The 17,566-nt window shown below is 40.7% G+C and overlaps 1 protein-coding gene across 2 annotated transcripts in view; it reads left to right on the top strand.

Annotated features, from left to right (window-relative positions):
* The first annotated feature begins 977 nt into the window (after positions 1-977).
* The window catches only part of LOC126755020 (5-hydroxytryptamine receptor 2A), a 138,219-nt gene continuing 121,630 nt past the window's right edge, over positions 978-17,566 (top strand). For both annotated transcript variants that reach the window (XM_050467279.1, XM_050467278.1), the window contains exon 1: positions 978-1,218. The gene's annotated coding sequence lies outside the window, so the exon portion shown is untranslated. The remainder of the gene's footprint in view (positions 1,219-17,566) is intronic.

Below are 17,566 nucleotides of genomic sequence, written 5' to 3'. Positions count from 1 at the left end.
ATGTATGTACTTACATCCCGAAACTACACTGCGCACACAAATATTTTCGAATTCGAATTTCGAAATTTATATATTTCGACTAAGAAACTAACATCTTGTAAAATCAACCAAATACCTAAATAAGACAAATACTAAATGGAATAATATTATAATAAATCATAACTTTCAGATTTCATTAAAAACTGTCTAATTCAAATAACAATTATTCAGCAAAGCTCTCGAATTCAACGGCACTCCCAAAGCTCCAAGTCATCAAGATAAATTACAGCACAATACAAGTCAAATTGAGGGTGAAGAGCAGACTGGGCGTCTTCACACTTTCGAACACGCACAAAGAGCACTTGCTAAACGTCCACTCTCTTAGCAAGCGTGCGAAGAGCGCCACGACGGCCAACTGTTTGCGTCAAAGTCTACAGCATTCGCCTGACAGTATCGAATGGCGAGCAGCGAGCAACGAACGACAGCCGAGTACACATTTGTGTTTCGAAGTTACGTATACGCCACCGGATGTAGCAGCACCCAGAGACCGTTGCTGAAATACACATCACACAAGCGCACTGCTGCTGCTGCGCCCATTGAAATGATTAGAAAATTCATTGTCAGCGACGCAGTCGGTGCAGGCAGCGCTGCGCGCGACATGTCACCTAGCTCTGGCGAATTTCTTATCGTCACTAGCTTTCACGTACGCCTTCGCTGCGGCCACTTTGTGCTTTTGGCAGCCCCGCCATGCTGGTGGTCGCCGCCACAAGGCTCCGAGGTGTCAGCATCAGCGTGCGGCTGTCTTCAATGACACTCGTCGTTGCTCCTCTCGATGGGCTGCCGCTGCCGCTGCCTCGGCCACTGCCACTGCCACTGCCGCTGCCGCTAGGCGCTCGTGGCTCTGCGTCGTCGCCGTGGCCACGACTTCACGGCTGCAGCTTCGTCTGATAAACATTCTGAATTTATCATCAATTCAGTTTGCCGAATGGACTACGCGAATTTGGACGTGCTTTGCGCTGAAACGGCGGCGTGCGCGTTTGAACAGTGAATTTCAATTTCATTACAAATAGTTACAGAATTTCCAGCGACTTCTTCAAGCAAATGCTAATGGAACAAAAAATTATTTTTGATTTGCGCATTTGAATTTCGCGAATTTTAATTAACGGTAGTGTTGTTCGGTTGCACATTTTCAGTGAAATTTAAGTGATTTTTATGGGCCAGTTAAAAAATATCAAATAGGTGAGCATCACAAAGAGTGTATAAATAATTAAAACTCAGAAGATCGAAACGGAAAATTCAAAATCATATCAATGGCAAAATGCGAATGAGTGAAAACAAAGAAAAGCAAGGAATATAGAAATTGCTACGGTGGCGCTTGGATAATAATAACACGCAAGAATGTACAAGTATACATATGTATGTGTGTGCTTGTTGGTTTACTATCGGATTTCGTAAAGATTTATCGCTGGTCAAGCGCCAAAATGTGCCAGCGGCGGAAGTAGTCTTCAAAGACTATGCGATATTGATTGCTTGAAGCAACAGTATTATGACAACAACTATTTGGCAGCGGCAACTATATTTCTTATATTCTGTTTATTCATACCCTGCAAGCGCCAAAGAATACGAAAAATCGCGCTGTAATGAAATATTGCTTATCTGAATAAGTTTCAAACCAATATGTATAACTCAATTCAGCAGAAGCCCTTCCCGTTTGAGCTGTAGGCTTATTATGGCCTGACTTATTGCCATACCTCCAAAATATATCACTTTACTTGACCTTCTCGTTTTCTCTAATGCAGTTCGTATTAATTGCTTATTTTATTCTAAAATAAAATTCTCAAAACTATAAGCGCAACGGTCTCTCCCACGTCAGAGAATAATACCTTAGAACTGGAGATATTATCCCGCAAAATTACGAATAAAAACGGTTATAAGCAGAGCAAAAAATAAAATATATCGGAAAATAGGTGTCTCCAAACCGTATGTAGTTGAAAGGTTTTACTTACTATAAATCGTTAAAGATCAGGTAAGTTTTTATTAAAGTATCTCCTTTTACAATACCCGGCGGCCGGGTGTAGACTCTGAAACAGTGATATCATCAAATATCCTCTACTTGAAATAATTAGAAAAGAACCTTTAAAGTTCTTTACTATTTAGACCACCTAAGAGTATAGATCTGCAGTCGTGAAAAATATATAAGGCATAAGCCATTGCACATCCAATATTGGGTAGTCGAAAAAGGTTTTTCGTATGTCTAATCAAATTTCAACTTATTTTTTTATATTTGTAATGAACTTTAATGAACCAAATATGTACCATTTTGGTCGAAAACTTTTTGCCATTTTTATTCTAGAGACATTATTCCATCAGCGTTAAACTTTTCTAATTTCTCGGCGAAAAACTGCGACAAGTAATTTTCACAGGCCTCTCTTGAAACCAAATTTACTCCATCAAGGGAGTTCTACATTGACCAAAACAAATGGCAGTCCGATGGTGCAAGGTCAGAGCTATATGGTGGATGTATCAAAATTCCCATCCAAGCTCTCCCAGTTTTTACCGAGTCATCAAAGGTGTGTGTTGTCTAGCGTTGTCCTGATGAAAGACGAAGCCCTTTCTATTGATCAGTTCTGGCCGTTTTTTCCGACTTAAAGCTTTTACAAACTGTAATTTCGCACAACGTCGAACACAAGTGGCCAGCAATTACTATAGCTCCTATGCTCTCATTAAATAGCTGTAAATTCTTTTAAGGACTACTAAGAAACTTATTATTACTTATTTTTGGACAGCCTTTGCGGTAGCAGGCATCTTTTTATGAACAAAATGATGAATGAAATGAACAGGGCAGCTTAAAGTCCTTTCCCAGGTGCGCAACGCGTAATATACCTGCTTTGCATATGCTTGAAGCCAATATAGATATTTTTTTTTTTTGTAATCTCTGTCCAATATGAATTCGTGCTTAAGGAAGTAAATTTGCTTTGACAGATGAAAATGGCATACTTTGGGAACTGTAAACAGACACTTGTGTGCATATTTACGTAATGATGCTCACACAACCATAATTCTACTGCTTAGCAATAATGTGTGAGTGCTCATATCACGTTACTGAACACATTTACAATTCGTCAAATACTTACGACAATATACTCGTTCCCTTCGTTCTTCTAGCGGGCGAGTTGAGCTTTCTCTACTCATTTCAACGCGTCACTGAAATTTTAGAAGCAAAAATGTCGGAGTCCCGCAAAAGCAAATACAGCGTTCTCACGCGCCTTTAAGTGGATTGAAATCCACACACACTTATGAGTAGATTTGAGCATTTATCTGAATATGCAAATGATTGGATATTGATTATGTCAGAAGTGGAAGTACGAAAAGGAGAAGACGACAAATTGAATACCGGCAGCTCGATTTTCGTATATTTGTAAATAGGATAAATATACAGGTGAACCATTTAAATTTGAAGAGCTGAGTGATGCAATGTACTTTTATTAAAATAACTTGGAAAATACGTCTAGGCAAACTTGCCAGTGCATACCACTTTAACACACACGGAATGGTCTCGAACATTGTCCGTGCGAAAAGTGTTTGTCATCCATTATAGGCTATATAGTATGACACAATGTGATTGGAAGCACTGGAGAAATACGACTGCAACGACATCTATTGACAAAATACGAAAAGACTTTTTCGACTACCCAATATATATTATTATTTTCTTTACGTTTTCGAAAGTTCATTCACTTATGATAGTAAGAGTATTAAAATTACTAAAATAGCAAATTCCATTCCACATCCGAAAATGTGATCTAAGGCAGGACCCACTTCTCTAATTCATTGATGAATAATAGGGAAGTTTTTACAAATTTTAAAGCGAAAACACGTTTATACACTAATGTTCAGGCTTCATAGATTGTCATGTGTGGTATGCAAATATGCAAAGGAGCTTCTCTATTAAATTTTATAAACAACGTTAACAAACAATCAAAATTCTTCGAACTCTTCCACAACGACTAGCTTGAAAATTGATACAACAACAAACACATTTTCAGTTTTTTAGCTTTTCAGAAGCAACATTCGCAAGCTTTAGAAACAACTCAGTCTCATGTATATGAGAAGCAACAGCTCTCAAGCTTGCCGCCGCCGCAGAAGGCTAGTCATATTTCACGAATTTCAACCCGTTGCTTGGTAAGGAGAAAACTCAACTCAGAATATGTAAAACTAAATGCTTGTAAGCTTCACTGATTTCATTATTCCAATATGGCAAAATGCAGCATTTTAAATTATTTAAGAAATTAATAAAAGTTCCTATAGAATAACTTCAGGCTCTTTGCAAAAAAGCAAAGAAACATAAAGTTTGTCGCTTGACTGCTTGCCCTGAAGCCTTTGCTTTTAAATTTACATCACAAGCTATGAAAATGTGCTCGTACCTTCGTTTACAGTTAGAAATGTAGCATAGAATCACTTAACTTAAATGCCAAGCAACTTTCAGGTATGAAGCGTTTCATGGCAAATTTGTAGAATTTGAAGTTGATTGCTTACTCTCACACACTCACACACACACGCCATTGTTTACAATAACATTCTTAAGTTGCGAAACTTCGCTAGTAAATCAAAACACACGCACATTTTTGCAAAGTCGAGTTAGTAAAGTTCGCCTCAAGACTAAGGCATCAAACTCGCCGTGCAACATACAAGTATAACAAACTTTCCGATTTTCAAACGAAAGATATTTACAAAACTGCATCTGCCGCCTGTAATGTATATGTGTGTGTGCTAATGAAATAGCATATTTCCACAAATACTTTTAATTGTGTACAACATTTTACTCAGCAACAGCAAGAACATAAGGTGTCGAGGTAACCGATGGAAGTTTTTAGAAAAATACTTGCGAAGAAAAGTGCATTTGGAAATTTTAAGCCCCAATACCGCTTAAAACCTGCTGAGTCTTGATAAGGCACTGCTAAAAAGTGGCCACGTATTGAGCTCCTCACGTTTGAGTTAGCGCCTTCAATTTGTTAGTTAAGCATACGCAGGCGTGGACCAGCAGCCAGACTCCACGAAAGCATATCCCATTAAATCTCCTTACATATCCTGACATATTCTATTAAATAATTTCACATTAAAAAAGGCAAAAAATACTTTAACGCGAACATTCCGTCGCCATCTGAAAGATCCAGCAGAAGATATCGCAAAAGATGCGAGAACACGTTTTTCGCATTAACTCATAAAAGGTGCATACCCTCCTCCTCCCTCCGCAAAAGTAGCGAAGGCACACATTAACGTAACTCCCAGCGGAATACCCGCGAGCACGAATGAATTCATTAAAAGCCCGTTTAGAAGGGGTGAATCCGTGAGTTGGGAGATCTAAATATAGACCGCACCCAGAAAAGGTGTAAGCCTACACATTATTTAGAAAAGAAAAATATGCTGCCACATATTTGATATTATTACGAAAGGGTTTTAGCAATAATATATGCTTAATTTGTATTCTACTCTAGCATATATTTGTTTCGCAACTTAAGCCAGCATGACAATACAGTTATTATTATAATAATTAGAATCGCCAGCGTTGTCAAATAAATCCTTGGACCATAAAGGAACGCAATAAGCAGCTGAAAGGTTTACGAGGATGAGTATAATGGACGAAGCGTCACGAGTGTAGCGAGCTAAACATTCGAACGGCCGTCAACATGCGTATGTATTTGTACCAGAGAGTAAGAAAGAACAATGGAAAAGTAACGGAACATCCAACTCATCCTAAACTAGCCACGAAGCGCAGAATACGCACAAATAAGGACAAAAATAAAGGATAATAGAGGCAAGCCACCGAAGCGGAAAGACCAACACGCAAACACAGAAAACAAACAACAAACCAAGCAACTAACCAACGCGTCAGTCAGCCGTCGGTTGGAGCAACCAGCCACAAGACAGACAGTGAGCATATAATTTTTTATGAAAATTGCGAAAAGCGTTTTGCAAAATGTTCCATTTTTTATACGCCCACACACATACACACACACACGAGTATGGCACTTGGATAGTAGACTTGCAGTGCAAGCGTTAGTTCTCCAGTGCAAGCGAGTAAATGTGTGAGTGGCAACCCGTGCGGGAACCAGTGGCCTGCAATGCAGAGTCAGCGGCCGTTTTGCTGCTTTTGCGAGGACTGAACCTCTTTGAACAAATGGAGCATATTAACAAAAACAAAGAAAATTGGCGGACTAAATTCGAAACTGCGCTGGCAAGGTTTAATTTGATCGAAGCGTCCACTGAAGCCTCCCACTTTTGGTGATCTAATACAAAATATCTTACTGAAAACATGTTTGGAATGACCCAAATCTCCACACCACTTCGAACACACTTTTAAGTCCACACAAAGTAACAGCAAAACTAACATGGAAAGCCTTTGAATGACAGATTTTCTAAATGAATTCAAGTTCTGAAGATTCTACTTCTAAAACCAAAGTACTAACACCTGATAAGTTCTTGCCCCTCTTTACCAGCGTTTAACCAGGAAGCATTAGTTAGCAAGTTCATCTAGACCACTTAACAATTCACCGTTTCCCACCAGGAACTCAAAGTTGCTCCTGCGCTTGTCCTACACGTCCGTCGTGTGCGTGCAGCGGCTATTTGTACGCACATCAAAGTTATACGCTTCGCTTAGTGGAAAAATGCCAGCATTTAGAAATGCTCAGCTTTGTACAGTGATGCCAAGAGGACTCGAATGAGTGAAAAAAGCCGCTGAAACGTAGAAAAATAATAACGCGAAGGTTCAAATGCAGCGCAAACTAACTGCGCTTAGACAGCAGTTGAAAGCACAAAACTACCGTTAGCAAAAAAACCTGTTAGTCGCAGCTTCGCTGAATGCGTAAAATGCGTGCCCTGGCGTCATTGGCATCATCGGTATAAAAAATTAGTGCCATCAAAAGAGATGTGCATTCGGTATTCTGCAGCCATTTTGCTGCCGACGAGACAAGGGAGTTCCGCTGCAGTTGATGCCACACTTTGGAAGAGCATGCATGTAAGCTAATAATGGTGCTACCGTGTACTGCGAGTAAATGGAAAAATTGTATGATATATTTCACACCAAGCTGTTTGTGCTTTTTCACTCTGGTTCAGTGCTATATTTCCACTTGATCTTCGATGCAATGACTCGAGAGTGCAGTTTTGTTCTCAAACCCGTTTGGTCTTCTAATGAACAACCCACTGACGGACCCACTAAGTAGCCGCTTTTGGTTATAAAATGCTCTTACCAGTGCCGCCGGCTCTAAAAGACTCTTCTTGATGAGAAACTCTCTTTAAAAGAATTGGTTGGAAAGAAGGTTTCTGGTAATCAAGGGATAATTATGGTTATACCTTAACTCGAAAAGTCTTTGGTATCCTTCACGTCAATCGTCCAACTGCCAACAGAACCACCACATTTCCAATAGAAGATACGCCGCAAATATATCCTGTCTCTGCAACATTCTTTTTACCAAACAACACGGTATCGAGTTTCCTAGCTTCTCGCAGTTGTGCACTTTACACTGAGTTGAACTATTTTACTGGAAAGTAAAAGAACTGCCTTCTCATGAAATCGTAACAGACAGAATGACAGCCAACAGCAGCAGAACACAAATTAAGAGACTCGACAACTGTCAGTGCCAATGAACTGAGTGGACTCAATTTGGCGTTCGAAAAACCGGCTCGAAACTAAAAGTGAAACAAATTGCATATAAGAACGAGCATAAGATGTCAGTTAGTGTGCAAAGTAAGACAACAGCCAAGAGCATATTTGAACATTGGTGCAGCTGCGGGACGGCTGCGGGACTTGATGTGACTGGCAGGCCAATGTTTCGAAGTACTAAGGCGAAAGAGAACTATTTGCACTTGGCATTGCAATTTTGGGCGCTTTCTCCCACGCCAAGTCCCTCAGCAGTTACGCGGACTCTCCGGCGATAGCAAATGGTGAGATCGTTTTGTTGTAACCACAACAGAAGCATCAAAAGCAGACAAAACTAAATTGACTGATGCAGTGACATTCCATTTTGAATAGGCAAAATGCCCCGAATATTGACTCCCCATCGATATGCGAATTCGCTTTCGGACTGAGCGCTTTGACCGTCCCGTTTCACTTTGATTCTATTGTAGTTTCGCTTGACAAGCGAAATTGATTGCCCAGATAACCGAAATGTGCGTGGGAAAATAAAATATTCCCACAACTTTGCGCTGGCAGTCCGCACGTATCCGTTTTGGCTCCAATGCATGGCACCGAAGCGAGAAGAGCGAGGTTTATGGAAAATTCACATGCATGTGTGTGTATGTGAGCCAGCTTGGTGTATGAATTGCAACTCGGCAGCGGCGAAATGCGCAAAATGTATTCAAACTGCCACGTCAAAATTACCGCTAGTGAAAAGTTTTCGAAACGGAGGCTTTGACTCTGATGAAAACCGCAGCGTAAAGCATTGTGGCCCCCATGTGTGCAAGTCATATTTACCCCTATCCGCGGCTGCACTCGCACGCGTATCGTGTATCGTGCATATAAACTTAGTTTATAAACAAAGTTGAATTGACTCAACCGCCAGCCAATTTACTCTGACACGCTTTCACACTGTCGTCGAAAAGCGAGAAACAAATGCAAAACTGCACAAACAGGCGCTGACACATGTGCATTGCCCACCCATAACGGGATCCCCGTTACCAATAGAAAGAGTACCAGCAACAACCACGTGGTGCATTCGAGAAAACTCCATTAAAAATACTTTCTAAATGCCTTAAAATTATTATCGAGGGCAAATGCTTGCTCTGGACAGCACTGTACATTAGATAAATACCATAGAGAAAGCATTTTGAATCTGTTACTTTATAGCTGAAGGCTTGCACACGGACTTTGCAAACAGGGAGGCTTCCAACATCCCGAACAAAATAGAAAGACGAGGAGACAACGAAGCTCAACCTTACCTTCATTCGTTTTGGCGGCGTTTTCCATGACATCCATATTAAAATCGATTATGTCTGTTTATAAATCTACTGCTTGAAAACATACTTTACTATTTCAAGACCAATTATTTCTAAATCAAAGTTACAAAAAACTGAATTCAAACTTTCATTGCTGAATTTTGACATTCCCAAAAAGTTAGAACTGCTAACTCCTCTAGTTCTTAAAATATTTAATATCCTCCATCAAACTCTGTCAAAAGTGTCAAATAACAGACAGTTTGCGTTCGACAATTGGCGCAGAACTTTTCGTATTTAGCGAATTCCAAGAAAGCATCTTCACCGTTGCCACGGCGTATACGTAACATTTAAATTCTTCAACTCAAACTTACACGGTTGCGATGCCGCGCTGTCGCACCATTTTCACCGGTTGTGTGTCATATTTCAGTAATTTGTTATGGTTTTTGTTTCACGTACTTTGCTTTGTTGTAATTTACCTTTTTGTTCCGCTGCTCCCATTTAAATATTCTAATTTTCTCTATGGAAAACTCAAGTAAATGGGTGTTGCTGTGTGTGTGTGCGCGGGTTTCAGTCGCCTTTCATAAGCCTCAACTTGCCGTCCATAAGTTCGACGTTCATCTAGAGTAATCGTGGCTGTGGCCGTGCTGTGGAGGCGGCTGCGGCTGCGGTAAATGAGCCACGCGAAGGCTGTGCAATTCTTTTTGTTTTGCTGCTTTTCTTTTTTGCCTCGCATTTTTATTTCTGTGTCTACGCTACAATAGTAGATTCCAAATATTTGCTGGCACTTTTTCTTATATTCATGCATTGCTACACAAACGCTGGCGCTCGCGCTTTCGGTGCTGCTTTCGCTCCGCTCACTTTGCTCCCCTTGTTGCATTGTCCTGTTATTTTAGTTCTCTGTTTTGTTTTGTTTGTATTTTTTATGCGCTTTTTGCGAACTTTTTCTCTCGCTAAAATGTACCACACCGCATTCAGCAGCCACAAATCAGCAAGCATCTCCATTGGTTGGCTGCTGAGTAATAGTTTTAGGTCTGTTCTACTTTGTTTTAATTGTGTGAAAACAAAGATGGAAAAGCGAAAGGAAAACAGCGAGCGGAAAATTGCAGCACTAATTTAAAACGCGCTTAATTTCAAATTACTTCAAGCCAATTTTCGAATTTAACACACTTGGTTGCTGATGGAGTGAAAATTTTGATTTCTGTAAGGAACAGTTTTCGTATTATACACCAAAATTTGCGCTTTGACACTTAAGCAAGAGATGTGGCGCCCTCTGTGCAGGTGTGCGCTTGCTCAAAAGCAAGAGTCGCTGAAAGTAACAGTTATATTGCTTAGTCGAAAAAGTATTTTCGTACTTATCGTCTATAGATGTCTCTAGCGGAGAAATGGCAACAAGTTGTCGATCAAAATGGTACATATTTGTTAATTTATTTATTAGTAGAAATATAAAATAAAATAAGTTGAAGTTTGATTAAAAATACGAAAAGACTTTTTCGACTACCCAATATTATTGGGTGAGTTAGACGTTCGAGTCGCACCTTCAGTTTATAAATTTAATATCTCGGGATTATCCTACTGTTTGAAGAGCGTCATTTTAGACTCATTAGAGTACTCCATTCTTCGGTTATCTTCATTTGACTTCTGGCAGGTTTCGTTTAATGTCCAACAAAGGGTTTGCCAAAAACTAAGGCGACAACACGAAATTAACCGCCAAACAGTCTAATGCCAGCTACGAGGGGCGTGGAAGTTGCTGAACGTGTGTGTGCGTGTGAGGCGACGCAGAGCCTAATTCACGCATTGCGTCGCAGCAAAGCTCGCCTGACAATGGCCAATTGTTCGTGTGCACTCGCACTCTTCTATGCGTTTGATTGATTAGAAGTGGCGGAAACATATTTTCCACTTTTGTCTCGGCTTTTTGTTTTTATTTGTTTGTAGTAATATGTATTATACGGTTGAGTGTGTGTGCTAGTGTTGCTGTTGGTGGAGAGCAAACTGATGGCACGCCAACGATTAGCACGCAATTACGGCTCTACAGGCGGGAACAATTAACCGTTTCACACGCGAGCGTTGCGACGTCCCCAAGGGCCGCCTCAGTAGTTAAGTGCCAGCTAGATTCGCTTTCCCTTACATATGTGTGTGTATGTGTTGTATGTCTTTAATTGCTGGTGCAGCAATATTTGTGCGGAAATATTTTTTCCAACGCAATTTCATGCTCATATTATTTTAATGACCCAAAAGCGCTGCTAAAACGCACACACACATGCTTGCGTACACACATAACATACGCAGAGTGCGATGACGAGGCTCCACATAACTAACGCCCTCACACCCCAAAAGGACTTGGCTTGGCTTGTTGCCTTTGCGCTGCTGCTGTCACATTAGGGTGGGCAGCAGCTGCAACTGGCAAACAACAGACCACACTTGTCTACAACAACTGCGCATCTCTGTACATTGTATTTGACAACGGCAACCACAACAACAACGCCACTGACAGGGAGTTATTGTCCAACACACTTGTCACTTCGCATTTGTCACCAACCGCTATTCTTCTTCTCGGCTTGTATTTTTGAATGTCTGTATGTGTGCGTGTGTGTATCGTGATGACTGTGAGTCGTTTTTATTGCCCCCACCGCTGTTGATATTTTTATCGCTTCACTCTTTAATTTAATGGCGCTTTTTGCACACTTTGTCCCTCGCCGCATGTTTGGCGTTTTCCATACGACACTTCTGACAGGGTCATAACAATCTTTTACATTTACCATTTCTGCTTCTTAAACGACGCGCTCCGCCCGTTTAGTATTTTCATAAAGGAGACAGAAGTCAAATTGCTCGGAGATATCTTCTCAGTTCAAATCCGAATCGAATCAACGATTCTTCCCAATTGGTTTATTGCAACAAATACTAAAACTAATCCAGCATCCGTTTTTGGTGTACTCAAATCTAATGATTGAGAATTCCCGAACATACTAACCTAAACTCAAAAGTTTGATCGGCTATGTCATTACATCACTTGAACCATGGCTCAACAGTCGCCGGTAAAACTAACTGCTCAAATCAAGATAAAGATTTTTTAGCCTTGTAGCCTACAAGGAGTTCACTTGTGAAGGGTATTATAGCTTCGGTGTAGGCGAAATTGAGGTTTTTTGGATTAATTATAATAAAGTTTGAAGTCGGGGTAACGTATGAACTACAAACCCTCAAATCTTCTTCTTCTTTATTGGCGTAGAAACCGCTTATGCAGTTATAGCCGAGTTAACAACAGCGGGTCTGTCGTTTCTTCTTTTCGCAAAACGGGGTCAATTCCTTCTCTACCTGGTCTTTCCAACGGATTGGAGGTTTTCCTCTTCTTCTACTTCCCACGGTGGGTGGCTGGGAATACTTTCGAAGCTGGAGCGTTTTGATCCCTACGGGCAACATGACCTAGCCAGCGTAGCCGCTGTCTTTTAATTCACTGTACTATGTCAATGTCGTCGTATATCTCATACAGCTCATCGTTCCATCGAATGCGATATTCGCCGTGGCCAACGCGCAAAGGACCATAAATCTTCCGGAAAACCTTTCTATTGAAAGCTCGTAACGTCCATGCCTCTGCACAATATAGCAGACGGGAATAATGAGTGACTTATAGAGTTTGTTTTTGTTCATCGAGAAAGGGCTTTACTTCTCAATTGCCTACTTAGTCCTAAGTAGCACCTGTTGGCAAGAGATATCTTGCGTGGGGAGGATGGAGTCATGTGCAGTTGTTCATGCAAGTAAGGAAAGTTGTCTGATCGCCATTCACTTGGAAGTGGCCAGAAACGATTCTTCTACATATGGCTCAAGCAACTCATGACTTCAGGTCCTTGACCAAACATCTTCTGAGTAGCCAAAAAACATCTTTTTGAGGGCACAGCCCTCAGATGGCCAAAGCAATAACCTTCATTCTGCGATTTAACTTCAATTTTGTGCTTCAAACGAATTCCTCCTTCTCTTGTACTTCTTCTACGGAAATTATTCATTTATTTTCTTTTACTCTATTACTCACATACATACGTAGGCTGAAATCCCGTTATTCAATAAAATACAACAATTCTAAGAAAATACCAGCGTGTATTATTAGTTGTGAATAAGCAAAAAGTATGACTCTCCCTCCGCACTATTGCTTATAGTTCTGTGGAACACTGTAATTTTCACTATTTAATGGCGGAATAAATTTCTTAGGAGGCCTCAGAAAGTAATTAAAAGTTCCCCTTTCGTGCACACAAATGTCAAAATGGAAATCTTTGCGGCACGCCAACAAAGTCATAGAGCATATATATGGACAGAGAAGTACGATTACCCGAATGTGCGCAATGCGACATGCGACTTAAGCTAAACAAGCGACGCGGCGACGAGTTTCTTCAATGCCAAGAAATGCTTAATTATGAAACATTCTAACAAGTTTCACTTTCACATATGACTTTCAGCGCACTAAACGTTTAGCTGGCATTTCTCTTCAACTCTTTGTTTTGATTTTCGCCGCTCGGGTTCCTTCCAAAACCGCCGACAGTCAGTTGGCTGAGCTTTCAACTATGAGAAATATATGTATCTTCGCCTACTTAGCTCTTTTATTGTTGTTCTTTGGAAATGTAAACCTATAGGGACACCTCTCTGCACTTGAGACATTTAAACAAACCGAATTGTGTACACTTAAGGAAATACACTGCATTCAGAAATTAGAACGAAAGTGCTATGATTTAAATGCAGATCTTAATCATCTACTGAAGTTGTACTTGAAGACTTTGATCTGAAATTGAGATGCGCTAATTACGTACCCTCTCTTTTTGAAATCGCTGAATTAGTAATTATAGAAGGTGACATCAAAATTGTTCGCATCGCACAATAACAAAAATGGAACAGTTCTTGAAGACACTGTATACCTATTGTGAACACCAGCAGGCATTACTGAAGTGGCGCTGCATTGGTTTTTCCTTGTTTTTCTGGCTGTCATTGCGACAAAAGGCATAAAGTGCCGACAAAATATTTTGACACACCACGCTCTGCTACTTACAGGCTTACTTACATATATGCTTATACACACAGGGCTTTGGTATGTGTATATAAATAAACATGCGTGTAGGAAGCAAAGCATTCATCCCCGCACCACTTTTCCCACATAATACATTTGTATGTGTGGTTGAATGTGTGCGCGCCACGTTTGCAATTCATGGCGCTAATGAAGTGTGTATGAGTTGTTGTGCCACAATTAGAGCCACTTCAATGTGCCGTCTAACAAACAAAGGCAGAAGGCGGCGCAACAAAGTGAATGGGGAAATGAAATAAAAAAGGAGCAAAGCTTTTTGCCAGCAAAATATTCTTCACACTCGCTTACACGGCAAAAACATACTCTTTACTGTGTGCTGCTTTTCAGAATTGGTTGTTGTTTTTCGCAACTTTTACACCTACATATGCTCGCCTGCCGCTAAGCAGCTCAGCAGCTCAATGGCATAACAACTCAGCCTATTACGCCCACACACACACGCGCTTTACACGTGTCCTCATAGAGGCCACAAGCCACCGATTTCACCAACTTGTTTGTTGCTTGTTTGCCGCTTTTGCTTCAATTTTCACACAAATGATATTACACTAATAAGTTTCACTGTTTGTTTGTGGAATTTTTTAAATGACTTAATTATCAAAGCAAAATGTGTACAGTAAATGAGAAATTTTAAAGCGATAAACTGAGAGTAAATTTTAAAACTAAAATTTAAAACTACAAGTATGGCTAGTCTGAAGCGTTCTTAAGGGATCGCTGATGAGGAGGCACTAAAGTTAAATAATGTGGGCAATAATATGTTGAATGAGAGTGTTAACAAGGGTTTGCTGTATTTAAAGGGTGATCCATTTCGAGGTTCCTCACCTTTGTAATGAAAAACACAGAAAAGAACAATTCGGAGGAACATTTTTTGGGATTTATTTTTTGAAAATTGTCTCTTTCAAATGTTGGCTGCGGCTACGACTCGTTGGAGCATTTGTCCAAATAGCCTTTAGACTTTACCTATCCCCACAGGAACAAACGATGAGATAACACACGATCTTGTTGAGCAATCGACCGGTCCAAAACGTTAAATTATCTGCTCACCGAAGTCTTCTCTCAATAAATCCATTTCATTTTTTTTTTTTCATTCATTTTTGAATGTTGTTTATCTGAATGAAATGGCAGCTCTCGAATCTATTCAGATTGCTCTTTGTTCCAAATGCGGCAATTTTGTTTGATGGAGCTAGAAATAGGTATTAGCGCTGAACAAAATTTGGCACGAAACGTCGGATTTTCTTTTCATAAGCCCATAGAGTGAAACGATGTCGCTTGGAAGGGTTGAGCAGCTATTTTGGCGTCACGGAAGGCATTCTCCGGAATAGCCGTTCTTCTGCCATTCTTCTGGTCGTCATCAGCGACCTCTTCCCAGCCCTCCAAAAAGGTCTGGTGCCACCGAAACATACCACTTCTTGCTAAACAACATCTGGGTAAGCCTGCTTGATCATATCAAACGTCTCTGTCGCAGATTTACCGAGTTTCACATAGAATTTAATCGCGTACCTCTTCTCTAACAAACACTGCATTTTGGGCTCGCACCACTCGCGCGAAAATATTATGCAAAATAATATAATAAACCGATATTTCAGTTAGCAAACACAAATGTCTACAAGACGTAGATTATGCATTTCGATGGTTGTAGTTGTTTACGTAAAACACAATGTTCCAATTTAGGCTAGATAACTAATCTCGTCTGTTGATCAAACATTCTTCCCGTCAATTCTCAATCTGTCCAAAATGCGTACATTGCGGCGGAATATGCCGTATTTCGCCAACTTCTTTGCCGGTTGTGCACCAAAGTACACGCACGCACTCACACATGCACACATGTGCACAAGCAAGAGTCTTAACATTTGCCAAACTGCAGCTCCCCTTCTCCGCAGCACTGCTGTTTCGGGCGTCGCACTCCGTCTCCCCGCTTGTACGCTCTCCCGTCGCTGTAAACTTGGGTTCGACGCTGTCTGTTCCGCCATGCCATCATTCACTCGTTCGTTCAATATTCCGATGCAGAATTTTTAATGAATACGTGATTGTTTTTCGCAATTAGCCTTCATCTTTGCCAAAGACCGTCATAAATTACATTTCAGCAGCGCCTGACGGAGCCCACCCATGTGTGTGTGTGTGTGCGCGCGTGTGTGGTGTAACCACATACATGTACGCTCTTGGCGCATTCACAGCAGCTGCTGCCATCTGGGTTCGCTCCTCCTTCGCCTTGTGCGGGATGCTTTTTGAGTGAGCATGATTACTGCAGCAGCTAATCAATACGCTTGCCACTCTACATGCCACGTAATTTCGGCTGCCTCTCATGGTCCGGGTAAGAAATTAGTGAACGGCAGCAGCACCTGGCGCTACAAAAACTCAGTAATTTATTGATTTTTTCATTAAAGTTAAATTGCATTGAGCTCGCAGCAGCGCGGGTGTTATCGCCAGAATCATCTCCGTCGCCTCCGTCGCTGAGAAGCGTCGATTGCGCCGTTTACGCGGGAAAATATTAAGCAAATAATGTTAATTTAGAGAAAAGCTTAAATATGATGGAAATGAGATACGTTTCGAGGAGCTACGTGTTGCGGGTTCGACCTTAAAGAGTTGCGCGGAATTTTGGGGTAAAATTAAATATTCATGAAGGAATTATCGCCGTTACGAAGGTCAAAATGAAAAGATTAGATAATCAGCCTTAATCACTCTTGCGAGAATAAGATCGGTTTTAATAACGAATTTAATTTATAAATAGCAACATTTTTTTAGATCAAATATTCACTCAATGCTTCTTCCAAAGGAAAGTGTCTTTTTCATTTCAGGAAGATATTTGCTTATCGAAACCACTTATATGGGACTACTAAAGCATATGGATGTCATATAAACTGATTGTTTAAAAGCAAGTTTAAGATATTTTTATAACTATAACAATGTACCTGAGTAGGGTATTTTAACGTCGCTGCAACCGAACTTTATTTTTTTTTTTTTATTCAACAGCGCGGCAATCGTTTCGTCATTACCCAATTTGGCGCCAAGTTAAGATACCGAGTGCAGCCAGGTCCATCTCCATCTTTCATATCTCACTCCTGGAGTGGAGATCTTCCTTTTCCTCTGCTTCCCCCGGCGGGTACTGTGTCGAATACTTTCAGAGCTGTAGCCTTTTCGTCCATTCGGACAACGTGACCTAGCCAGTGTAGCTTCTGTCTCTTAATTCGCTGAACTATGTCAATGTCGTGGTATATTTCGTACAGCTCATCGTTCCATCGACTGTGGTATTCCCCGCTACCAAAGCGATAAAGACCATAAGTCTCCTTTCTCTCGTAAACTCGTAATGCACACATATGTCGTCGTCCATGCCTCTGTACCATACTTGTATGGCAGCACAGGAAAATTAGTGACTTGTGTAGTTTGCTTTTTGTTTCGTTGTTTTGTCGAGAAAGGACTTTACTTCTCAATTGGTTACTTAGTCCGAAACAGCTCCTGTTGGCAAAAGCTATTCTGCGTTGGATTTCGTGGGTGACATTGTTGTTGGTGTTAATAGAGAGGTTCAAAGGTATACGAAATTATCTACCACCTCAAAGTTATGACTGTCTACAGTGACTTGGGAGCATATCTAGTATGCTTTCGTCT

Source organism: Bactrocera neohumeralis, chromosome 4, assembly GCF_024586455.1.
Source record: "Bactrocera neohumeralis isolate Rockhampton chromosome 4, APGP_CSIRO_Bneo_wtdbg2-racon-allhic-juicebox.fasta_v2, whole genome shotgun sequence".
Taxonomy (NCBI): Eukaryota; Metazoa; Arthropoda; class Insecta; order Diptera; family Tephritidae; genus Bactrocera; species Bactrocera neohumeralis.
The sequence above is the reverse complement of the archived record's forward strand: the minus strand, read 5'-3'. Positions and strand labels throughout refer to the sequence as shown.